General features: G+C 36.7%; 1 protein-coding gene across 4 annotated transcripts in view; it reads left to right on the top strand.

Annotated features, from left to right (window-relative positions):
* Nucleotides 1-2,487: 2,487 nt before the first annotated feature.
* Nucleotides 2,488-9,509, top strand: part of LOC105564384 (ATP-binding cassette sub-family G member 1) — a 39,375-nt gene continuing 32,353 nt past the window's right edge. For 2 of the 4 annotated variants that reach the window (XM_012016705.1, XM_012016706.1), the window contains exons 1-2: nucleotides 2,488-2,641; nucleotides 5,001-5,223. The gene's annotated coding sequence lies outside the window, so the exon portion shown is untranslated. The other 2 variants (XM_012016708.1, XM_012016709.1) reach the window with 2 other exon arrangements.

Here is a 9,509-nt window from a genome sequence, read left to right as displayed (position 1 = left end):
AAAACTAATTATTTATCGCACTGACTAATCGAACGTCTTGTTTCATCGAAAACTCCGTTGAGACGACGGGGCGACGAGTCGCCGTGACGTCGGGGATTCTCTTCTTTTCCTTCAGCAACTTCTTCCCGGACGGTCGCCTCTGTATTCCAAAAGTGACTTCCCAGATAACATGCTTCTCTAAAAGACATCTTCAAGACTTCTTTAAGACGTCTTTAAGATATCTTTTAGACGTGTATGTCTAAAAGACGTCTAAAAGACGTGTTAAAGACATCTTAAAGATGTCTTTTAGACATGCATGTTATTTGGGTTGTGTATCAAGAGACGTCGGAAATTGTCCGAAATTACAAATTCGAAGGAAAAAAATTATGCAAGACGCGCGCGTGCATTATAAACAAATAAATAAAATGTAAAGAGAATATGTAAAACCGTTTGGTCAACGAAACGTCAGGATGTTTATGTTGATTTGGACTTTCCGCGTGTGACCATTCGGCATTTCAAGTGGGCCGACCGCGTACACGTACGAGCCCGCATATACATGCGTGTCGACATCGTTATCGCTTGGAGTAAATTCGAATCGAAATTATTCGTCGTTCTAGAAGGTAAAGCGACGAGAGTAAAATCGAAGGCGGAGGACAGTCGGCGTTTAATCCAGTCCCAGCCCCTCTTCCTCTCTCTCTTTCGCTCTCTCTGTATATAGGCTGTAAATGCTCGCGTAACGAAGTCTTGCATATATTGAGATTTATATCAAACGATATATCAAATGTAGGCTCATAGGTTTGTCACTGTGAAAAGAAAAAAGTTGATTTAATGGAACGCCGAGATATTTATGACGAGCCGAACGTTTCGGCATTCCCCACGAGCCGTCGTGAATGTGTGTTTGTATATTTATGTAACGAATATTAATAGAGAACGTTAATTGGCCTTAAGACGTTCTTAAAATGTCTTTTAGATATGCGTGTTGTCTGCGTTTAAATTTACGCGCGAGTCCGTAAGGTTTTTGGACAAATTGAAACACTTGTAAAAATAGGTAATAATTGCAATGTATTTTATTCAAAGTATTTTTCACAGCTCTCAACAACTTTAATGTTCTGGCAGCAAATGAATGCCACAATCGCTGGCTTTGCGGCGAAGTCGTCAACTCAGTTTTCGTTAAAATTGAAATTTATATTCCAGAAGGACCTGCACTATTTGTCACGCGTGCTTACTCCCTCACCATATGTGCCACACACAATTCTTGTGGTTACCACTGCTTCTTTTGCATACAGTGACGCAAGTGAACTTTGTCGTCTTATCTGAAAACGTAGGCAAAACAACGGCTGAAAGAACGAGACCCAAAATTCTTTCTAAGGTGGCGCCTAGCAAGTGTCGAATGAATCGCGCAGTTACCGCAAAAGGCGTAGAGTATGCAGACTTCTTTAAATTTTTGACCCGCAAACTCCACCGTATAAACTTCCATATAAGACCTAATAATACTGCATTGAGAAATTATCTGTAGATATTTTATTTTGCGAGCATTGATAAAAATATTTTATTTAGTTCACGATGAGCGAAGTGTTACTATTAATGAGGAGTGATTAGAAAATACACAAAACTTTACATTTAATAAAATTGAGAGCTTCCGTACGAGAGTGATGTAAGTAAAAAAAACTCCATTTTGAAAAAAGTGATTTCTTAACAGTAGCTATCAAATTATTCAAAAGTTTGGCTATAAAAACTCGTTGCTATTTTCCTATATTGTCACGAAAATCAGTCAAATCGGAGTTATAATCGACATCGTCCATGACGGCTGCCATCTGGTTAATATTTATTTACTGTTCAAAGGGCACGGAGGCTCGATTGAAATGACGTGTAGCTCTGCTAACACGAGTGATTAGTAATGATAGGAGCCTCGGTTCGATCCCGGCTCTCGTCCCGCATATTTTCCCGTTAAGAAAAAATTCCAAAAATTCAGCGCTTGAAGATTTAGCCAGTTAACAATTTATTGATGGATTACCATTAACAATTTATATTATTGAGTGCTGATAAAGGCACTGTGCTGACGAAACGTTCGCAGTTTTTGTTTTTTACTCTTAAACATCATTCTATCACCTTCACTTAGCTCGTTCTCTTAATTGGCTTTTTTACATATTTTTAATTTGTTTACCTTCATACGTGAATTCTATTAGCAATTGTCTTATATATATCCTTCTTTTGCAACAACAAAAAAAGGAACAATAGAAATGTTATAAGTCGACTTGCGTTATTAAACTATTGACGAGTTAGACCGCAGTAATAGTTGCCGACGACGCTGCAACCAGTACCCGGCAATTGTGCAAAATTGCGCTAATCGCATAGTTTAGAAAAAAGTACTGCGCACTTAAGGCAGCAATTTTCCGCTATAATACGAGGTCTGCCACGAACGTCGTAGAAAACTGCGCTATACGAGAGTCTACCACGGTCCGTTTTCTCGGAGGAAAACGATGGACCGGTTCAGACTGATTTCGACTAACAATAAGCAACGATCTTACCCTGCGGGAAATAATTCTACAAAATTCTACAAAAAAATATATTAAAATTAAAAATTGGTGTTAATTAGAACAGTAAAAGATTAGTACGGGCAATGTGAGCCGTCACCTGAACGAAGGCAATAAATTATGTATCGGTGAGTTCTAGTGTAACATATATTATAAAATGGTAACAATATGATTTATATTTAACGTTTCAGTCTACGCATGTGATCCTCTTCAGCAACACAATATCTAATACATAAACAATCGGTCTAAATTATTTAAAAACGATGAGTCATTACAGTGTTTGATTATAGCAGACTTATATGCGAGAAACACTCACCTATAATTTACGCACGTTTGAAAATATTATACAGTATAACATAGACTAAAGTTCACAGCACATCAGACCTTCATACGGGGTGTCTTATTTGAAATGATCCACGCAAATATCTCTTCGGGGAATGGGACTAGCAAAAAATGACCCGAGAAAAAGTTGTTGGGTTTCGAGGGGGAAATAAGATGGTGTCATTAATTTGACCTTAAATAGTTGCTTGAAGGTCACGTGAAGGTCACCTTCAATTTTTTTAATGGAACCCCCTATTGTTTATTATACTATCTTATTCTACTAATTAATATGAACAACTTTTGTCTGAAATATTTTTTGATTTGCCCAATACTTTTTGAGATACTCAAGAGAAAACTTATAGCTTTTTCAATATTTAGTTATGATATCTCGATTTTCTATAATATCTTTTCCTTTTTATACTGTTAGACAACCCCTCCGATACCAAAGGAAGTATCGGACCGTCGACATGCACTGTAATTGGGGGCACGATGGAAAGTAAATACATAACCGACCAACCCTTCTACATATTTTTCGAACGTGCGTACATTATAGGTGATTTTCTCGCATAAATCCGCTTTGTTTATGATTATGTATTAGATATTGTATTGCTGAAGAGGGTCACATGCGTTGACCGAAACGTTCAATCTGAATCATATTGTTAACATTTTATAATACAGGGTGAGGGAAAAGTACCGGACCGGTAAAATATCTCGAAAAATATGGGAGATACGGAAAAATGTTTCAGACGAAAGTTGTACGGTTTTAAAAGGGCTATATAATGGTAAAATTAATGTTCCAAAAAAATTAATTTTTTATGATTATATGGAGGTTGCCGCCATTTTTTTAAATGGAACTCCCTATTGTTTATTATACTATTTTATTCTACTAATTAATATGAACAACTTTTGTCTGAAACATTTTTTGATTTGCCTAATACTTTTTGAGATATTCAAGAGAAAATTTTATAACTTTTTCAATGTTTAGTTTATAATCTCTCGATAACTGTTTGTCGGAGGGAAAAGTAGTACAGGACTTTTTTACTTGATTTAGTCTCAGGAATATGCTGTTGCAATGGTGTTTATTTTATAAATTTTTAAAACTAGTAAACTATTGTACTAATTTTTACAAAATTGTACATTTTCATGAAATACTACTTGGAATAATTTCTTGATTTGAGAACATCGTAATTTGTGGTACTCTCTATTTCGTAGATACTTCTACAAAAAAAATTAACGTTTCAACGAAGATATAAAAATTTCTACAAATTTCTATTTCAAGTCAATTTTTGTAGTTATATATAGAAATTGTTTCCGCTAGGGAATCGAGCGACATTTGTGCACCGCCCAGTGAGAAATGATTCGACGATCGATGTCGAAATGCTGTCGAATCGACATCGGCACCAACAAATTGACGTGGATTATACCTCGATCGACGAATTATTTCTTACTGAGCGTTTTACCACAGTATAACTAGTAGGTCCACTCTCTGTCGGCTCCTTTGATCATTGCGGTCCCGTGGTATTCCGCAATACACCCGGGCAAGACCCAGCGACGCGCGCGCGCACGCGTGTGTGCGTATACGTCAAAGCCACACTACCCCACATACAACTATTCTCTCATTGGTTTACCCAGAACAATGTCGGGTGCGCAGAAGGAATCGACGCAAAACGAAAGAAATGACTCAGTGGACTTAAAGTTATGTTATGGTTTTACTGGCGAGGATAAAAAATATAAAATTTTCACTACTACTGTTAGCTGCATAGACGTGCTTGTAACACACACTCCGCCAACCGACGACTAATCAGCGGACATTATGTAATTTTTACATTTTCTATTTTTGACATACTATCTATTACAGACTCAATGATAACGCAAAGTCTGATGTATGCCTCGAAAACGACAAATCGGACAGCCGAAACGTTGGATTAATTTAATGAACCACCTGCCGACTAGGTCGTCTAATAATTGTTTCAACTTTTTCTCAACTTTTATACTGTTGGACACGTCGTTGGGCGAGCGTGAATTGTGCAGTCGAAAATTTCACTGCAAAGGCCCACTCGTACCCTACCTCCCCACCGCCGGTTCAAGTTAAATTAGATTCACGTTCGGTCGAAGTCGCCCCGTAACACGAAGTTAGTCGATGGAATCGGGGTCTCTAATTTCCAGAGCGAGCCACGATGCACGGATATCCGCCGCGGCTCGGCGGCGTGAAAGCGAGACACCACTGACATTCAGTTGCCCAGAGTTCTCGTGCTGCTCGTGCACGAGAGGCAGTCGTCTGCGAGCTTTCGGCTATGACGGTCACGTTGCTACCCCAGCAGCCGACAGCACGAACGGGACACCTCTATTCGGCCGGTGCGCTGCCCGCTCCGGTTTTAAAGCGTAGCCAGTACGTAAATGTGCCTCTATCTATTTCCCGGCTGACAAGTCGCACCGTAGCACATCTATCGATCGTCCCGCGATTGTACACATCCGTTGAGTCGGTTCGTACTACGTCACTCTACGTGACAGTTGTGTGTGCGTGTTTCGGAAGAGTGCGTCGATGCTCTCCGTCGGCTTTGTAAAGTGAAGAAAGTATATTTATGATATATACACATATATATAAAACGTACTTTTATATACACACATGATATACAGGGTGTTTCCGATAGAAAATCCATCCTGATTTTTCCAAAAACTACGCGTTTAAAAGGAAATTACTTAAAATTGGATGGTTTCGAGAGGAAAATATAACAGCGTTATTTATTTCTGATTTGCTGGACGCTTTCAAGATTATTTCGAGATCAACTTAATTTTTTTTATAGAAAACCTATGTTTTTAACGGCATCTTATTTTACGTAAAAAAAAACAAACTTTTGTCTGAAACATTTTTTATTTACGTAATATTTTTTGAAATTTTTGTGGAAAACTTGATATTTTTTTAAATATTTAGATGTCGCTATCTCGATAACTGTTTATTGGAGACAAAAGTGGTAAAGAACTTTTCTACTTGATTGAAATTTGCCTAATCTACAATGCGCTCTCTGCATTTAGAAACGTTCTATTTTGTAGATATTTGCCAATGAATACGTTTAAAAACTTTGTGCGAGTTGGTAAATTGGATATTATACATTGTATAATCGTACATTGTTGACATATTTTTCAAGCGTTTTGATTTGTTTATGTAAAATAGAATGTTTCTAGACGCAGAAAGCACATTGTAGATTAGGTTTTAGTCTGAAGAATCTCTGTTACTATAATAAAGAGTTCTATTAATAGTTTAACTTGATTTTGAATTCTCCTTGGAGTTTTCACGTATGCACGAGTATTTACAAAAGTTGGGACACTATTGTAGCGGCATATTTGTAAGATTAAGTGGACTTTTTATTAGAAAGACCCTGTATACATATAGCTGGAATATTCATAACACGAGTATTACGTGTACCAGGTGTATATAAATATTTATCAATGTATAAAATGTATAAACATGATAATTAATGTAATATATGTATATACTTTAAAAAATGTACAATAATTATATGTGTGTGTGTTTTTATGAGTAGAGATCTAAACACACTGACTTTTTAAAGAGTGTGATAAGAAATTAAGGGGTTACACCAGTCTAGACAGTCTTGCGCAAGATTAATTTCGGGAATTTTTTTACATGTAAAATAAAGTTTAAGATTAAAACTAATTTCATGGCTTTATTATACATATATTGTAGTATGAAAATTAATTTTTTTCGTGCATTTATCATTAAAAATGGCAGTGTGAGGGTCCGGTCACTGGATGGCTGCTCTGCGAGAGGTGCTCCGGGGCTTGCAGCCTAACGTCCACAAATTTTATCCTAGAACAAAAAACCAAAAATTTCCTTCTTTTTTATGAAAATAGCTAGAGAAATACGTAGGGAATTTTTAAAATGACGGTTTGGAAATGGCAAGCCTCTGAAAAAAAGTCAATTTTTTGGCCAAAAATTGTCGTATAGAATTGTTTATAAAAAGAAAAGTTTTAAACATATCGAAAAACGGCTACGTACTTCTGTGCAGAATTTAGTTAGTCGCAATTTGCCGCAAACTTGAAGTGATTTGGATGAAAATTGTTCGAGTTATGCTGCAAGCCAATTTGAAAAAAGCTGTTCTGAGAAAAACGCGTTTAAAGTTTCAAGTAACATTTTTTTTAACATAATGCACAAATTTTTGAATTTTAACCCAACGTACCTTTAGTCTGCTATGCCTGCACCATAAAGCTGTCCTTCTAGGTTTAAATCTTCATCCTCTTTTTCTTTTCTGGTTGATTTTAATGATTGTCGGGCCTCCCTCGCAGCATAAAAGCGCAACACTTCACAATGCCATTGAAACCAATTCCTAATAAACGCATTGCTAATATAATTCGGCGATTAATTTCGTATCCTTTATCAATAAATGGACTGTTCGGAATACAAATGTTTTCACCTTTTTCACAAGAAATAACGATTTTAAATCCCAGGTCACGTTTAGCCGTCTCGGTGAACGACACATTTGTTCCGCACTTTTTACATACAACATTATCCGAAATAACAGAGAAAACAGCCACGAAATTAATTAAACGATAATTTATATTTATAATATAAATTATAAAATTATAAATATAAATAAAATTATAAAAAAGAAATAAAAAACCGAACGATTGATTTACTTCAATGTCGTCGTTGTCCGCAGACATTCACAGCTTCTTGGCGGAGGTGCTCATTATCCGAACAGCCTTCCGCTTCATACCGGTTCATCGGCCGATGATGAATCTTTAAGACCAAGTATACCTTATTCTTAACACTATAAAGTACACTTTTAGCGAAAAAAAAATTTTGCATTTTTTGAAAATTCTAGACTGGTGTAACCCCTTAAGTAAAAAATCAGTATTTTTGGGTAAGAAATTGTTTTTTATTTCGAAATATTCAACGTTTTTTTTAAAAATAATTCATGAGAGTGCAAAAAGCTGTTTCGACTGTAGTTATGAGCTGTTGTTATTTCGTGGATCAAAAATAAAACTGGCATAGAACTTCGAATGTGAGACCTAATTTTAGTAACTTTGGTGCTGAGTTTTTAAAGCCGTGCTTCAAAGGTTGTAATAAATGGCATCCAAATTATATTAAATATAAAGTTTTGAAGCTGGAACTCTGAATAATTAATGGTGACACCTATTTCCGGAGAGTAAGGAACACGTTTTTCACCGAGGTTTCTTACCCAAAGTTTTTGTCTCCTTACTGCTTTTTTAAGCTCTATTTATGAATAAATGTAAATAATACGCACACACACACACACACACACACACATATGTATGTATATATCTATATACATATATGTATTTACCAGTTTCACAGTGGCTAGTTAGCTTATCTGGTTGTTAAGTTATAGTGATGTCAACTACTGATAAAATATTTGGTAAGCTATTTACTAGGTTATATATATATACACATATATATACATATGTATATAATATATATATATATAAATAAAGCTTGTTTGCGAAAGTGCAACCAGAGAAAAACCTGAGAGCAGCCACGCCGGCGTTTTACTTGATACCGTTTCGGGAGACTGTTTTGCGCGCTTTTCCGTCCATTTTTATTTCATTACGCAATTTCTGACTTTGCCGATAAAATTTCCACTTGGTGCATGTCTGTGCTATGCATTCCGACATCTAATTTATAAAATTTACATTGTCCACATGAGAAAAGTTGATGTAAATATCATGCAGATAATTTTGGTTGATATAATTTTGAATTTCACAGCACAATCCTGAAAAATAGGCGTAGCATGGACACGGACAAAGTGGAGACTTTATCGGCAGTGTCAGAAGAAGTATACAAAAATAGTTTCAAAAGTAAAAATGGGCGTGAAGGCGCGCAAAACAGTGTTTTGAAACGGTATCAAGTGAAACGCCGGCGTGGCCGCTCTCAGGTTTCTCTCTGGTGCAACTTGTCCAAATCTAACCGTGTAAATAGAATTTTGTTTCAGTGGCATCATTACTTAACAACTAGTTAAGCTAACTAGCCACTATGAAACTGGGCCTAGAGACTCCTAACAATTTTCAACTATTTGTGGCACACCTCCATTGCGCCACGCGCCTTATGGAGCCGCAATCGCTTAATGTCTTTGTATTCAATACGCGCGCCGGAAATGATTTGCGGAATTATAATGTCAACAGTTCGCGTCCGCGACTCGATCGCGAAACGGATACGTATATGCGATACTGACGCGAATAAATTCTCGTACTTTCTAGCGGTAAGGTTGTATCCCATCTCTCGCGTTTCATCCATATACCATACATATAAATCTAGCGCCTCATTATGCGCAATTCATGATTTATATATTTGTGAATAGCGTGGGGGAAAAAGTGGTCAATTCGCCGTGCGCAATTCGCAAATCGCCAGTCGCAACGATTCGCTAGCCGAGCGGTTTTTTTACGAAAGTAGTGGTTTTTTTTATTAATATTGAAACTTGACTAATTAGTAGACTTACGATACAAGTCCTGTGATAACGGATAAGACCGGGTCTACAATAGGTGTAGTAAGCCTTAAGCTGTAACAAATTGACCAATCACAGTCTGAAGTGAGGAGAATAATCGCTTGTGATTGATCAATTTCTTACGGCTTAAGGCTTACTACACCTATTGTAGACCCGGCCTAAAGGTTTACACTGCGAATCACGAATAGTATGGTAA

This window comes from Vollenhovia emeryi, unplaced genomic scaffold (genome assembly GCF_000949405.1).
Source record: "Vollenhovia emeryi isolate VEMERY1.0 unplaced genomic scaffold, V.emery_V1.0 DF939165.1, whole genome shotgun sequence".
NCBI lineage: Eukaryota > Metazoa > Arthropoda > Insecta > Hymenoptera > Formicidae > Vollenhovia > Vollenhovia emeryi.
This window is presented reverse-complemented; position numbering and strand designations above follow the sequence as displayed.